At 42.2% G+C, this 17,329-nt stretch overlaps 1 protein-coding gene across 1 annotated transcript in view; it reads left to right on the top strand.

The window, feature by feature from the left end:
- Window positions 1-3,829: 3,829 nt before the first annotated feature.
- Window positions 3,830-17,329, top strand: part of basp1 (brain abundant, membrane attached signal protein 1) — a 50,358-nt gene continuing 36,858 nt past the window's right edge. Inside the window, exon 1 of the mRNA XM_005934088.3 lies at window positions 3,830-3,988. The gene's annotated coding sequence lies outside the window, so the exon portion shown is untranslated. The remainder of the gene's footprint in view (window positions 3,989-17,329) is intronic.

Here is a 17,329-nt window from a genome sequence, read left to right on the forward strand (position 1 = left end):
GGATCAATAAAGTATTCTGATTCTGATTCTGAAATACGATGCACTTGCGTTGCCGGGTTAACTTTTATCTGGCCTGGTACGATCACACATACGGTACAAGGTGCTTTGAGGAAATCTTTAGTAAACACAGTTTTATTTATGAAATTTTTAATCCCAACCTTTATCAATATTCTTACATTTACACACTTTAGGCCACAAAACACAAACTGCTGTATTATGTGAAGGACCACTTTGCCTTGGTTAACCAAAAAAAGGTTGGATCTTATTAAACTAGCCTCAGTGACTCCTAATCCCCCCCATTAATAACCATAAAGCCTCATCAAACAGACATGGAACCGCCTTAAGAACCACTAGTCTCCTCCGAGGATTCCTGAAACTTCTGAAGGACTTGAGAGTAAATAAGAAAGGAGAGAGGAGGAGAAAAAGAGACAGGGTTTGATAATTACTTTCAGTCAAGCTTGTCTCCACCTCCTCGTGATTATACCGAAGGCTAAATCTAATCTTAACTGCTTACCAGCAAATTATGATGCAGCAAACTCTTTCAGTCCGGGCAGGTCGTGACGAGCCTGATTATTACCAATAAGCCCTCATAAAGAGGCAGAGGTCCCGCAAACGCTTTGGAACAGTAAGAGTTCTTTGGCAGGTTTGTTTTAAAGACCGAGCCCTTTTCAAAAGCAGAGATTGCAAATTAATTTTCCCCCATTATTTTGTAACTTAAAGGTTTGCTGTAGCCATAACAGGCTGAAAATGTTTGATTTGATGGCTTTGTTTTAATCTGTTTGAACCCTAAATATGTGGACAAAACGACTATTTCAGTCTCCACATTTCAGTGTAAAACATAATCACAAATTTTCCTCTAGGTTCTCTAATGAGTCTATCTCAGAAGTTCTATGTTAGCTTCACTGACTCTGAAGAAGTGGACTCTTATACATCACATAAAGCTCAGTGCTTGTTTGGGTGAATTTAATATTCCCCAGTTATTATTTGGGTTGAGAAAGAAAAAGGAGTTCGTGTAGCATTTTCTATCATGTTTTTAAACAACATTCAGGAAACTGTGTGCTGTATAATTAATGCTTAAATAATGCTGTTAACTGCGGTTTGACTGTCGTGACTCATCTTCACCACATCATCAAAACCAAATGCTTCAAAGCTCCTTTTGAACTCGACTCTGATGTTTGAAAGCATTTCTTCTTCTAACCTCAGGCCATATCTTTACTTCAGTTAATCTTCCAGTTCACTGTGCACCAATGAGCAGCTGCTCGGCCCCAGATGATAAGGTGTGGAAGTGCACTCGAGTGGATGATTCATCTGCAAATGAAAAAACTGGCACAGGAAGCCAAATACTGTCAAACTGCTGTTTATTGGTCCTCTCATCATCAAATGCATCGTTATGAACTGCAGGTCTGTTCTCGAGTTGTTTACATGTGCGGTAATTTTATAACCGAGGAGATTAAAACAAAATGATGCAAATAAAGAGTTTTAACCTCCTGACATTCACCAAGTTGCCAGGAAATTGTTTAGGTGTAGGTTTAGGGTTGGGTAGGATTTTAGCCATTTGCTAAACATGCTTTATGTCATACATGAAAGGTTGCTGGTTCGATTCCTGTCAGAGACACAATTCCTACCTACCTGCTGTGGTGACCCCTTGTGGCACAGGAGCAGAAGATGGTAGCCATGTGGCATTCAAATTAAAAGTCAGGAGTGAAAAACCGTGATGCCTAGATGCAACTACCTTTACCTTTGTGGACCTGACCCTGATGAATTTGGCTTTGCTGCTGGCGATGTTTCAGTCTGGCATTCTTTGTCTTGCACTCAGTGTTGGCTGGACCCAGTTGTTTTTTAAAGGATGCTCAGAATAGATACTCTTTTATTCCTCACAAAAGACTCTGAAAGAGTTCGTACATGTACAAAAGGTGCAGGCCACCTTAAAACTGCCCTCCTGTTGGTGGTATGTGATAATGTTGGGAAAGAAAGGAAGGACTATGGGATGTGAAGGGTCACTTGTAGTTCATAGGCAGTGGGATCATCTGAGAACATGCAAGATTTATCAGCAGCTCTGTGCAGGGGTCAGGTACAGCCGGGTAAGTCAGGTCACTGCATCTCCCAGAACAAACTGACCTCTCCCTAATCCCAATACACTTCCTGCCAGAGGGAGGGGAGGGGGCTGCACTTTGTTGGTCTTCACCATGGGAATCCCTTTGGAGGAGCTGAAATGTTGATAACAAACTGCTGAGTCTCAGTGTGACATTGCAGAGGCAACAACAACACATTTAAGTTGTGCATATTAAAATGCACTTAAATGGACTTATTGTGGTTTTCCTTTTTCTCTGTGACATTTATACAGTTCAGTGATGGATGCTCACATTAACCATCACAACTACTTTCAAATAAATTAGGTCAGAATAAAGTCAAGTAATCCTTGTGAGCCAAACACTCGGCATGATGCCAGTGACATGTGATCTGCTTAATATGATCTTTTCGGGCAAACAACTCTGACTCTCTGCTTATGAGAAGCAGCCAATCAGAGAAAAGTTGGCTTACAGAGAGAAGCACTAAAAGCCTGTTGGTCACAGAAGAACAATGAACTGAGGAGCTGCACCAAGGCCAATTGTACGATAAATAAGAGTTTTTCTTTAATAGAAACATACTTTTAGCTGCTGCCTTACAGGTAGAGAAGCTTGTGACCACTCTTGAATCTATGATCTTTCACAGATAAGGCGAATGTTACAACCACTAATTACTATTGTTCTTTAATTATTTTTTTTTTAAGAAGGATTACTTTGAACAGTTCACATGAAAATCCTGAATTCAAATGATTCAAGGAGTCAAAAACTAAAACTTTTCAAAGCCTTTTGTTAAAGCTCATAAGTTCACCTGCAAAGACTGTGACGTGACAGCCCTGCTGTCGACACTGACAAGGATGAGATTCCCCTGTGACAGAGAGGAGAGCAAGTCTCTGAAGAGAAACTAATAGCTTTACAACATAAACGTCCCTCTCCTTTTATTTGACATGAACTAACTTTTTAGCTCTGGTTTTATGTGGCGCATCAACTCTTTGCAAACATTGCCATCTAGTGTCAAACTTTAGGTAATGCCGTGGAGAAAATATGGTTATTACACATTCACCAAACCTTTCTGCTGTACTTAAACAGATGTAAACACATACAGATAAACACAATGACTTACTATTTCTGAAGCTCTCAGAGATTAAACATTAAAACATAAACAGTGGAGCATTGAGAAGCGGGTAAACATTTTTTGGAGTCAACAGTTTTTCCTAAAATGTGAAACAAGTTGAGGTTGTTTTTTTTGTTTTTCGTTTTTATTTTGTAAAATCTGCTCCAATAAACAGATGACAGTTTCTTCAGTCTGTGAATCAACAGGTGCGTCCCGCCTACCAACAAGTCCTCGGAAACACGTGAATAAAGTGAACAGCAGGGGGCGCTCTAAAGCAACGACTGACGAAAGACGGAGCGCAAGAATGAAGTATTGCAACTAAAAGAAGCGCAGAGAGAAATTTCCGTTCCTAACAATATCAGAGTAATTTTTTTTTTACTAAATGCATAAATAAAATAAAATGAATCATTTTGTGTGAAGGATTGAAAAAAATGAGCTTCACGTTTGGAGACACCGCTCGGTCACACATATGCAGCAGCACAGCAGAGATAAAATGATCATAAAGCAGCATTAAGTGTTTTATGATCCTAAAGAAATAAATGAAAATAAAGACGCGTGCACCACAGAGCTTTAATAAAGCGAGTCGTTAGGAACAGGTACGTTTTCTTCACGCTGCTGCTCTGAGTGCACACCGCTCGCGCGTGCACGTGCGTTCAGATGCGTGTGCGCGCAGGCGGAGGATCGCCGCGGAGCCGTACCGTGTAGCAGGCACAAGCCGCTGGGCGCGCAGGAGAAGCCGCAAAAAAATCCAGCAGCCGCTGCTTGAAGCTGCCAGGAGCGCAGAGAACGTGTCGGAACTTCAGTGCACACGGTAAGAGCTGCTCCATCGCCCCACTCTCCTCTTTTACTGCCCCACGGAGCCGCTCACATGCTCGTGGCTCTTTTATTTTCTTTATTCCTTTTGTCTTTTCCCATCTCTCCGTTTGGACAGCCGCGCGGAGCGAGTGCAGGGGATGAGACAAAGGACGTGGAGATGTCGTGAAAAAAGAAGGAAATCAAATATTTTTTAAAAAGGGAGAAATTAGGAAACTGTAAAATTCTGTTTTCTTCTGTGCTCTTTTTTTCGCTTTTTCTTTTCCAGGCGACAAAATGTGCACGAGTTTAAAAAGGGGTGTGTACAGTCTGGGAGAGCACGCGCTCAGGCACGGTCTCGTTTTTCTCACTTTTATTGAGGGAAAAAAGCAAAAATCACCTCGACAGCGCTCAAAGTGCGATCGAGCAGCGTGCTCTTTATTATTTATTGATTGCTTTGATATCGTTTATGATTATATAATTTCCACAGACTGCTCCGCACCGCAGAGGGGAGGGGGGATTTGGGGCTCGGGGGTGGGGTGGGGGTGCCCCCCTCATAATTTGCAGCCAGTAAACAGTTGAACATCCAGAAATAAGAAGAGTGCTCTTCTGCTCGCCCCACCTCTTTGTCTTTGTGGAGGTGTGACACCGTTCTGCCTGAATGCGACACGCACGCGCGCACATGCACGCACTCAGTGACTCTTATCACATGCACTCTCTAACCACATCAGTCCGTGTCATGATTCAGATGAATTATTGATCTCATATTCTCGTTTTATTGCACTCAGAAGGAGTATGGAGGAGGGATGGGGGGTTGAGGAGCCTCTGTGGGATGATGTTGATGAGGAGGAGGATGAAAAGGAGGAGGGTGGGGGTGGCTGATGGAGAATCTAAGCTGCATTCTCTCCCGCACAAACACAGAGTTCATCTTTTCACTCGTCTTCTTGTTTCTGCCGCTGCTCGAATTTATCCGTTTGCTTACGCGGCGAGTCAAACTTTATTAGCCGTACCCCGCCGGTTAATTGCCTGGTCCTTTGTTTGCCGCGGCACGCATGCGCATTAGGTGTAGGGTGTGGATGGGAGAGATGCCACCTTGCGTATCAATAGGATGGAGAGGAGGAGGACAGTCTTTCGGGTTTTGGTTTAGTTGTTTATTTGCGTGAAAAAAAAAAAGACAATAAACGATTAAAATGTGACGATGAGGGGTTGTGTGTCTGTGCGCGTGTATTTTGGGTTGTCTGTGTGTTTTTTTCCCCTCCGTTTCTCGGTGATGTGACGCTGTGGATTGTGTGTGCGGATGACGGTTTGTGTGTGAATGGCGCCTCAGTTGTGGTGGTGCTGTATCGGAATTGGACTGTGCTGCAGCGATGTGCTGAAATAACTGATTAATCGGGTATCGTAATGATTAATTATGATAATTACTTCACCTGAAATCACAATGAAACCAATGCAGAAATGACAAACAGCATTATTTGCTTAAAGAAGGTTTTGTTGGACAATTTTAATGATTTTCTGGCAAACTGTCACCTGCACAGTGCATGCACTGTAGCAACAGATAGTTAGAACATTCATAGACATTCAGTCTTACAGCTCTGAGCCCACCAAAAGCTGAAGTCAACATACAGGAATCTGCAGTCTGTGGGAGTTTTTTGCTTGTGTTGACTTACTGCTGAAATCAACCGTTTACCTGACACAGCAAGTAAAGGTGTGCAGCGAGGGCGCGTCACACCTGGGGTTGTAAAATTAGTCTAATTCAGATTTCATTGACATTTTCCTCCTTTAACAATTATTAAAGGAAGATAATGAAGATAACGTTCGCACTGTTCTGCTCTGCGTTTCCTAACAGTGCTCTGACCCTGTTGGTGTTTACTTCATTTCTTTCTTTATTTCCATTCCTATTTCAGATGAATTACAATCAAATTTCAAGGGTAACAGTTAAAGAGATGCGTTCAATAAACCCAGTCAGTCCACAAACAGTCCCGTTAACTGTGATCTCAGCCGTGGCCAAAATAACTGTGATTGTAATTGTTGCCGTAATCAAACAACAGTTTACTGTAGCAGCAGTTTGTAGGAAATCACTGATGAATGCAGAGACAATTTCCATTTCTAATCTGACTCACTGTCTTTTCCACTCTTGCCCAGTGATGGGAAGATTTACAGTTTGATGCTTCAAAGGCGATAGCAGATAGGGAGCGAGTGTAATTGGTCTTGGTGGGTGGGCGGCTGGGGTTAATCATCAGAGTGGGTTTACGAAACTCTGCGTGAGATTAGAATTTAAGAATATGGATGAGCATGTTCACATCATATCCACTGATATTCCATAATTAACATATAGAGATTTTATAGCATTTGTTTTCATCTCGTCATTAATTATTTCTGCACGTTTGCAAACACGGCCTCAGTATAAATTCAAACAGACAATAATGACATTTGTGATGAGGAATAGATGGTTTAAAACGCCTTTTTCAAAATGAATCCCATCGATTCTGATATTATAGTCTCAGGATGGTGGGATTTATTACAGGGTGACACATTAAATGCTCTGATTGCTTTTTTGTGTGGAACACACCATGAATAGTTACCTAAGCTGACAGTTTGCTTAAAATGTCAGCAGACAAGCTCTGGGAAGTGTTTGTTGTTGGCTGAGGATGTTAGCCCTCGGCCAGAGTGCTAATGTACAACGGAGGCACTTGGAAACAAATCATCACTTCCTCTACATGAAAAGAGAGCTGGACCCGCATCACCTAGGTGATGTGTTTGCTTGTGTTGTAGATGTGCTGTTAAAAGTGCCTCCATCTGACAATACAAGTAAAAGGAGACCCTGACCACGTCAGGTGATGTAGAAACTCTTAATACAGATGTTCATTTCAGCTATACAGTCCTACACAGTGACCCAGACACTGCTTTATGTTTGGGGTGATCTGTCTTCATTACACTCTCGTGTTGTTTCTGTCTGTGACACTCAATAATGAGCTTTCATGTGCTGATGTTGCACCAGCAATGTAATAAAACAAAACATTTAAAGATATTTAAATAGGAGAATGCTATTTCTTTCTGTTAAAAGGGAGTTTTTCCTTCCCACTGTTGCCAAAGTGCTGCTCACAGGGGGTCATGTGATTGTTGGGTTTTCTCTGTATGTATCATTGTAGGGTCTACCTTACAATATAAAGCTCTTTGAGGTGATTGTTGTTGTGATTTGGTGCTCTATAAATAAAATTAATTGAATCAAATTGAATAAAAAAAATGATATATGGAGCATTTTGATTGGTTGAAATGTGACTGGGAATACTTCTAGTCCTTTGAATGACTCTTATTACAGGTGAGGGTGTTTTTGAGAGAAATATTACCTTTATTAAGATTTACAATCAGATTGGATTCACAGAAAACATCTCAGACACGAGGTTGGTTTCTGTAATTTTCCCAATAATTGGTGATCAGTGCTTAAAGGACAAGTACGTAAGACTTTGTGACATCTAGCAGTGAAGTTGTAGACTGAAACTGACTGACTCCTCCTCCTTTACTTCTACCTTTCCAAGCCTTAATGAGATGTTGGTCATCAGTTTAACATAAAACAATCTAGACCTGAGGCATGTTTAATCCTGCTGTGTTTTCCATCATATTCTGGTATTCTGGACACTGCCTTGGCTCATCTGGACTCATGTGAAAACACGGCAGCTCACTACGGCAGGTTCCCTGTAAGAAGATCCCCCCCCTCCCTGTGAACATAAGAAAGTCCCACAGCTAATTTAAATGTAAAGATTTCCAGTCATTTGCACCGGTAAAAATATTCTGAATACTCATAGCTTTGCACTCCTCGTTTTGTGTTTGCTACTGCAACCTCCTCATGAGTGGTGTTGCAGGATCACCATGGTAATGGGGGTCTTGTAGTAATGGTAAATGGCCTGTATTTGTATAGCGCTTTACTAGTCCCTAAGGACCACAAAGCGCTTTACATATTCAGTCATCCACCCATTCACACACTGGTGATGGCAGCTACATTGCAGCCACAGCCACCCTGGGGCGCACTGACAGAGGCGAGGCTCCCCGACACTGGCGCCACCGGGCCCTCTGACCACCACCAGTAGGCAATGGGTGAAGTGTCTTGCCCAAGGACACAACGACCGAGACTGCCCAAGCCAGGGCTCGAACGGGCAACCTTCCGATTACAAGGCGAACTCCCAACTCTTGAGCCACGATCATGCTGTCTGGCTGTTGATTGGCTGACATAAATTCATCCCCGACTCTGTTCATTCATCTTTGCCGGATGGAGACAAACGGCAGCCTGATGAGAAGTTAGGATGGTGACTCATCGGTTACCGCCGCTGTCTGCTGCTTAGTGTGTGACTGTGAATACGTTACGGAGAGGAGAGCAGACACGAAGCAATGATACCTCACACACCCCTGTCTGTGTTACACACATCGTGTACTTGTGCAAAAGTAAGCGGACGATGAGTCATAGGTGATTATCAGTGTGTGTCCACATACTTGCAGTGTACCTGACGGACTAAGGGACTGATAATGAGGGGGTGAGGGACATTGTGTCTACATGAATTTGCAGGTCTTAGAGGGTCCGTCTCTCTTTATATGATTTTTATTTATTTTTTATTTCATTGTTTGGTCATGTGATCAGCAGGATCACTTTCACACAATCCTGCATCAGTCTTAATTAAGGCATCATGCTGTGTGTAATGGAGAAACAGGCTGGTTAACTTAAGGGAGCGGAGATAAAGCAGAACAATGGGAGGCTGCAGCTGTGTAGCACATATGAACAACTGTGTGTGTGTGTACGAGAAGCTGTGTAATGGGTACAGCTGCAGGTTGAGTCTCCACTGCTGATACTACTGTCTCTACTGCTCGTACTGCAAAGAAGGAAAGAAAAACATTTCAACACAGCTGGGTCTGAGAGGTAAAAACACACTGGGCCCATGTTCTCGTTCTCTGCATCTCTAAACACGACAGAATAAGAGTAACGTCTGCTTTACCGTTAGCAGACATTCAGAAAAGATGGTGTAATTACATTAACCCAGCTTAATAAAAATGTGATTTTAGCACTCAAAATAAGCTGAAATCATTTGGTTACGTGTTGCACAACACTGTGTCTATCTTTGAACGCAGCTTGGGTTACATTTTTAAGGAAGTGCAAGATGACAACTTCTTTGCAGGTTGGAAGTATGTTTTAGTTACCGTGACTACAGTGAACTGAAACCTCAAGGATATATTTAGTTGCGTGTGATATCATTTGCATTTAATTGCATTAATGTGGTGGGTTTTGTGGTTTATCCTTACAGCAGCCTGCGGACAGAAGTACCAAAAGGTGCAGTTCCACTAATGTCCACTTGAGGCTGACTCTAAAAGAAGAAAGCAAATCCCCCATAGAGTCCCATTTGATTTGAAAGCCTGTGTCAGTATTCACGCAGTTCACAAATATATTATTTTTTTAAAAGTGATCAAGAGTTCAGGCAGTCAGCTTGAGTCAGCTGCATGTTTTTTATCTGCATCCTGTGCTGTATCCCATCCCCCTTTGATCACGGTAGTCTACCTAAAACATCAAGGTCCTGTTTTTACAGCTCACCTGAAATCTAAGCTGACACCTGCTGCATACAGTATTTTAAATATCCCCCCTAACCCATCACCCAGTTAACCATAATCACTCCCACTCGATGTTATATTGAGCGTTTCCTGTTGGGCAGTGATGAGATCTCACCCTGACTGCTACTATTTCTGCTGCTAGCCCCACCACTGCTAATCTTTAATCTTTTCCATTGGAACATTCATTTGTGGTTTCTTTCATCTGCAAGACAACCGTACAATACAGCCCAATGCCACCTATTAAAACCCCAGAAATCACCATAAAAGGAGTTTGACATTGACAAAATGTAACTGCAGTGTCACCGTGCGTATTTTAGGCCACTTGTTGAAGCGCCTCACTCCCTTTGGCCCGGCATATCCTGTCCAATTCTCTATTCAAGGCTATAAATAAATAAAAGGCAAATGGCACAGAGTTAACATTTATTACAGCACTGCTGCGGACTTCATTAGTGTGCTAGTGTTTGTGAACCCTTAGTTTAATGCCACTGTGTTATAATTACAAAAGAAATGCTAAATGTTCTGTTTTCTATTTATAACACTAGAACAGCTGTTGCAGATGACAGCTCATAGTTTTTCTTTTGTACGAGTGCAAAACAGAGAAGTGGATTTCTTGGACAGCAGCCACCATTAACAGCCAGTTTTTTATGTTGTTTTACACACCAGCTCACAACAGTGTGGAGGTATAAATGCTAAGTGTTGGCTGAGAGTTTGACTCCATAACGAGTCCACGAGCTGCACTGAAAGCAGGAATAGTTGCTTCCTCACAGTAGGAACTTTTAAACATGAGGAGAATCTTCGTGTGGCCGCGCTGCCTCCGTTCGATAGGCGCTCGATGTCCATCAGTGTGGTCCTCTGGCCTGTCAGGAATGAGGAAGTCAGATGTTTCAATTTCCTGTTAAAGGAAGCATGAATGTGTATCAAATGACTGTAAACTTGTGCTTAAAGTTTATTTTGGTGCCATTTATTTATGCTGCTGAATTGCAGCACAGCAGTTGGACGTGGTGGTTTTGCAAAAGATGTTGTGATGAGAAGAAATGACTCGTAGCTCTGCTACGCCCCACTGCTGACACATCTGTCATGTCATCTGTGTGTTTTATCTGCTTGGTTGGGAATTAAATCATCATAATTGTAGATGAAAATTAGGTTACTTTTATGCTGATCGCTGTACAGACTTCTGGTCTATGGATAAATCTTTTCACATTTAATTTTTGTTGACATTTAACATTGCGTTATTATTTTTTAGTTGGTGCAGTTTCAGCAAAAACATCAGATAATGCTAGGGTTAGCTGCAGATAAAACCGTAAAACAGAGTAGTGTAGATGAAAAGATTAGACACAAGTCAGAAATGAAAAAGGATTCTGTGCACGCTGCATTTATCAGCTCAGATGTTTTTATAGTAATATTGACTGAAATCATATGAAAGTGCTAACTTGCTAAGTGTAAATGGTGATTGGTGATTCTGACTTGGCTGTTGGTGTGAATGCTCGTCTGCCTCTCGGTGTTAGCCCAGCAGCAGATTGGCAGCCTGTCCACGGTGCACGCTGCCTCTATCACAGCTGGGATTGGCTCGAGCCCTCCCACCACCCTGACCGCACAAACCCCTCAGCAAGTAACACATTATGATTGTGATTCATGCTCAGCAGTTTCCTAACTTGGTAACATTACACAGTAATTATAAGAAACTAGAGGGGAAATGCTTAAGTTGATGACCTGCTTCTCGTAGAACAGGGTTGCGCAAAAAAGGGAGTAATACACGACAAATGAAAAGCTAATAACATGTGATTAATCTGCAAACAGACAAAGAGTTGATGGTGAGTAGGTTTACCTTAATATAAAGTGCTGCCAGTTTTAAAGCACCAACAGAGAGCTGGGGATAAATCTGTGATTTTTAGGTCTTTCTTACAAAAACTGCATGTTCCTTTAATTGATTATTAAAGAAAGCAGCAGAAACATCTGATGTGAGCTGGCAGGAGCGAGGCTCCAAAATATACATTAATGTGATTCAACAAATGCTAAACTCTTTGACCTCCGGGGTCTTCTTGTCTTGCATTCAGGGGATTTTTTGCAGCGAAAATGCAGGAAAATAGAAGTAGAAGCGACGGCCGGCCCCTCCTCGTGTCCCTGCCCGCTCTCCAGTCTCGCTGGAGGTTTGACGGCACCCCAACATGTCCTCGTCCTCGGCAGCTCTTTCACCGTGAGCGCCATCTGTCACATCGCTCCTCGTCTTCCAGGAAATTACAGATCAAACCAAAAGCGACAACGTTATCTGATATGTACCCCGACGGGGCAGGAATGAACTCGGCCGTCTCGGCTCGCTCTCTGCTGAATCCCAAATCCACTCACTCACTCGGGCGTCCTTGTGGATGTAGAATCATTTGGCGAGGGCAGATAAAGGACCAGTGCGGCCATATTTCTTCCAACGACCTGTCCTCTTATCTGTAGAGCAGACCGAGTTGATTCTAAAAGTGGAGCAGACGGCGATAACATTTTCAGAGCTATGGGATTTTAATAGCCCAACAATTTCACTTTAGGCTTGGCTAGAAAAGCGGCACCTGTTATTGTTAAGTAATTGCTATGAAAGAGGGACAGTGCATTGTGAAGGTATTTCCAGCTCTATTAACACCTGTATCAGCCAAATGGGCACATTTATATAGAGATGTCGCTTTGTTATATAATAATAACTCTGCCATGGAAAGCAAGTCATTTTTTCCCTCTCTGGCTTCAGGTTTGTAAACAACAGACACAGCAAATCCTGGGGAAATCAGAAAGTGTCACATTCCTGATTTAAAGACTGTGACTGATATCAGAAGCATTTCTGATTTTCTGTGCAAGAGTCAGTTATTAACTGCAGGAATTTCCAGATTCAGATATTCAGTGTGACTTACAGGCCAGTGTGAACTCGGTAATAGACGTTCACAGCTCTGTCTGCAGCAGCCATCTTGTTTTAGCCCACAAGTGCAACTGAGCACAATCTGCTGTGTAGTGTGAAAAGGTAAAAAAATAATCTGGCCTTTCATTCATGTCAGACTGCAAAAGAGAAGAGTGTGACACCAGCTCTTCACAGAGGTCCAGCTGTTTTTAAGAAACGCTGCTGCTCTGATGGCTAAAAATCTATAAGCCAGGAAAAACTTGACAACTAAAAATGGCCTAAAAGAGAACCAGCTGAAAGGTGTTTGATGTGCCCGTTAGTTTCATGTGTCCCTCACCTATAAATTGGCTTCCTGCCTCAGCACCCAGCCAGCAAAGAACCCAAAGGAGGATTCAGCGCGCTGATGTCCGGTTGCTGCACGTGCAAAGTTGTGATAATACCACAGCTGCTTCTGTGTGTTTTCAGAGGCGATAAACTAAGAAAAAAAATAAGAAAACTGTTCTACAGCCAGACGAGGACGCGTCTGCCTCGTTAATTAAAAATAAACTTAAGGATTCTGATGATGTTCATTCTTCTCCTGAATGCTCATAAAGCAGTACCTTTAAGCACCAACTGTTAGCATCTCAAACTATTATCAGCCAGTAGCTGAGATCGTTTAACTGTGAAGCATCTACAACTGGCTCAAATGTGTCTGCAGTCAGAGTTGTGTTTATCTGACGGAAAGCAGAAAATCTAAGCTTGCTCACTGACCGGGCCCCAGCAGATCCTCACTGTTGATGTTTTTCGTGTGTCTTACAGTTTCTGCAGCAAAATGAAACGGATCCTTCTTCTTATCGATGATGCTGAACACAGTAAGCAGAGGCATGCTGGTGCATTTAAGGCATGTTAGCATAGTGATGTTAACATGGAAACTGTTTGAATTGAAATTTCTGTTGAAAGTAGCGTTAACGAACACTGTGATGCATTTAAATAACGGGCAGTTATTAGAGAAACAAAGGAGAAATAAAGGAAGCACACAGACTGACATTCGCAGGAAACCTGAGATATAAAAGTACCAACTTTATTCAGAACTGTGGATGACGAACAGCCGTCACAGGCCGTCAGCATTTCCTTCCTTCCTCCCCGTCGCTCTCTTTTTTCCTTTAAACCTTTAAGGCCCGCCGAGTCTTGGAAACCAAACCAAACGCCGTTCCTGGCGTGAATCTTAAACAGTCGAGGGACGGAGTCTGAAAATAATGAGACGGTACAACAGAGTGAAGACTCGGAGGTGTTCGGCCTCTTCGCGCGAGCGCCGCGGTCCCAGTTCTGTCAGCTCCCATCATCGAGAGACAAACTGATGACGAGAAGAAAATTACAAGAATATCTCTCGCCGGATTTTTTTTTTCCTGAAGTGCGAGACGTAATCAAAGGCCTGTCTGAAATCCTCAGCAATGTGTTGGATGTGTGAGACGTCGGTAAGCTGGTGGAGATGTGTGTGTTTTTAATGCATCCAAGGTGGAAGTGAAGAATTTTTACAGCACTGTACATATTTGTGGTTTGTCTCACCACATCTGAAGCTTTTAAAGCAGAAATAGTTTATTCACAATTTATTTACATTTATTAAATAATTTATTGTTTATTTCCCAATATTTTCCTGGTGTTTATTGCTCATCAACAAATAACACACTTGCTGACTTAATTTTATTTTTATAAATATGAACGTTTATTGAATTTACTTGCATATTTTGCCATGTGTTGGATTACATGCATGTAACTATGAACTTATTTTGCAAAAAAGAATAAAATATAAAGGAATTCAGTTAAATATTAGATTAAATAAAGTATTCTGCTTTGTTTTTTTAGTGTTTTATTCAAAAATAATTAATTAATACAATGTAATGTAATCATATACTAGATGTAGCTTTAACAACAACCATCAAATAAACAGTCTGATTATAACTAATCTAATTAAAATGTATTTGTAATGATGCTGCGTGATCATGTCTTTAATTCAATAATTTGGCTCTTATTCTAGAAACTCCAGACTCTGGGTGCCCCCCCCCACACACACGCATCCTCGCTGGTGCTCTCACCCCCACCCCCCCGGCTCTTCTCGGGGTTAGCTGGAGTTGAGAGTCAACTTTGTCCTGCCTCCATGTCTAGCCTGGCACCCAGCACCACTCACTCCAGGGCTGCCCCCTCCCTCTCCCTCACTCTCGCTGTCTCACTGTTGTGGCTGAAGACAGCAAACGCCCGCCACGTCAAATTTCACTCCACTGGCGTTTGGCTGCGAGCCGCAGACACGCCGGTGACGGGGGTCACTTAGATCCAAAGCTGAGCAAGTCAGTTTAGCCGAGCTGGGCAGCCAGACAGACGGAGAAAAACAAGGCTGGGCTGGATGTCTGAGTCTGCAGCTCTGCTATGAGTGTTAGAAATGGATGCAGTTGTTGTTCGAGATCAGCCCGAAGCTGCTTTTACTGCTACTCAGAGAGTCCCGTTTCTGATGCCATTTTAAGGTCACAACCACAGTTTCCTTTTTTACAGTTCGAGCTCTGGATGAAGCCAGGCAGGAGATTGTTCACCAAAGTCACATGACCCACATGTGGCGATGTGCTGTTACTTGATGCAAGTACTTCAAGTGACTTCATCTTTTGCTTGTGAACTCACTGCCTCCTTTAAACGTCTCAGGGAATCTTCCTCTCTCTTTGTGCGTCGTATTTACGGCAAGATGTTAAAGCTAATTCTGGAGAAGGTTTTATGCTTTTCCTGTGCACTCAGGCCTAGCTGGTAAAGGGGATCATAAACATCACAGAAAAGTCTCCAGAAAGCAGCGAGGAGTTATTACCCTCGATTCTGGGTGCAGAGGCAGGAGGGGTGAAGCATTGAAAGGATTTTTATATCAGACAGCTTCTGTCCTCACTCCTGATGGACTGAGCCGCCCTCTAAGTCTTGTAATATGACCGAAGAGACACAAAACTTTGACCTCCTTGCACAAAACCCCTGAAGGCGGCAATTTAAGAATCCATCAGTAAATTCTCTGTTTTGCTCTGTAAGGCTTGGCACTCGTGACTGAGGTCAGATTCAGGTCAAATATCAAAGGAATGTAAACATTTCATCATATATTTATTGAGATATCTCAGTCAGATTATCGCTTGGTGAAATCTTATTCACTGAATTAAAGCCGTCAGGTAACTTTGTAATCTTTGCAAACCAAATTTTATCCTGCTTAAATAAATGGGAAACAATTAGGGCTTAAAAGATAAGAAGCTAAAGTAAAATCTAATGTTAGTCACTCATGTAAAAGAGTATGTCTCCAATTAGCAGCTAATGAGCTGAAACATGCAAAACAACTGATACTATTTTAAAAGCCATTTCCCATTAGGAGTTTTCATTCCATTCCCAGAAATTTCTCAGAAATGTCACCTGGCTCTGATCCGATGTAAAAAAAAGAAAAGAAAAAGAAACCCTCTGAGCTCTGCTCATCAGCACAGCCCTGCAGAAATATTGATTGATGTTGGACCATGTCTGGCTCCGTCTGGAAGCCAGGAGGGACCTCAGGGATCTGTGCAGACAGATGGAAAGGAAGATGGTGTGGGACACAGGGACAGCAGAGCTGCTAGTGGTGGGCTTAGAGCTGCAGTTGTATTGATTGACACCAGAGATGGAGCTCTCTAATGCTGGGCTGAAAGCAAGACAAAGAAACAATCCCCGGGTAGCTTTGGTAGCCAGATGGAGCCTCTGTACAGATGTGATAGGAGCAGAATGTTTGCTGTAGTCTCTCTGGAGCTGGAAGTGTCACAGGAAACAGATAAGCAGCAATTAGCCTTATCCAGCACCTCTTTACAGAATTATTAATACTTTATTTATCCAGGTAAAAATCTCATTGAGATTAAAAATCTCATTTCCAAGAGAGACCTGGCAAGAATAATACTGCAATCCAGCTGTGTGTCTGAAATTCTTTATATTAAGGTTACATTACTCAGTGTTGTTCATTAAAGAGCCGGGCCCTTTTGTTATTGCTTCCTGTTTAATTCCAGTGAATTCAGTCAAGCTTTCGGTAAATAAATCTTCATCATTGCAAATGTTTGTCTCAGAGCCTTTATTGAGATCAAATAAAGCCCACCTGTGCTCTGTCATGCAAGCACACATGGGAAGTGAAGTTTATAGTTGTGTGACTTACCAATAAGGGAGAAAAGCAGTCAAGAAATCTTTCTTCAAATAAAATAAAAACATGTGGAACAAAAAATAAATAAATAAAGGAAATCTGGAAAATGTCACGTTCACTTCGAGTTGCTCAGTGTCAGCTAAACTTGATATGTGAATGTAATTACTCAATTTGGGAACTCAATCAGCACAAATCTCAAAGCAATCAAGAGCAATTGTAGCATCGGTTAACGTAACCTTTAGCTGTGCCTGCGGTGAGATGGAACTTCGGGCTTCCACATTTCCATTCTTCCTGGTTCATCGTGTCTGTGATGTGTCTGAATCAGTGGATCCAAGCATTCCTGTTTAGTTTGGCTACATTTAAAAATAAAACAATAAGTGAAACTTGTGCCAGTGTCCACGATGTCATCTGGCCAACTGCTTCGTGAACATCAGCCGGACATAACTCAGTGACTAGTAAAGTCTTGATTACAAGAACTTTTGTGCTAAATGTTGCACTTCCTCTAACACCGACACTTGGGTGTGTTGGTCCCCAGAGATCACCAGGTTAAAATGTGCACGAGTCATGACGTCAGCTTGTTCACAGCTTTCTTTAGCTAATAATACCTGTACAGTTACTCCTTTGTAGCGCTCCTGTTCGATTAAAGTTTAAAGTTTAGATTAGATTAGATTAGATTAGATAGAACTTTATTAATCCCTCGGGTGGGTTCCTCTGGGAAATTCGATTTCCAAAAAAGCACAGCACCGACAGAAGTTACA

This window comes from Haplochromis burtoni, unplaced genomic scaffold (genome assembly GCF_018398535.1).
Source record: "Haplochromis burtoni strain Fernald_Lab_line unplaced genomic scaffold, NCSU_Asbu1 Contig_175, whole genome shotgun sequence".
Lineage (NCBI taxonomy): Eukaryota > Metazoa > Chordata > Actinopteri > Cichliformes > Cichlidae > Haplochromis > Haplochromis burtoni.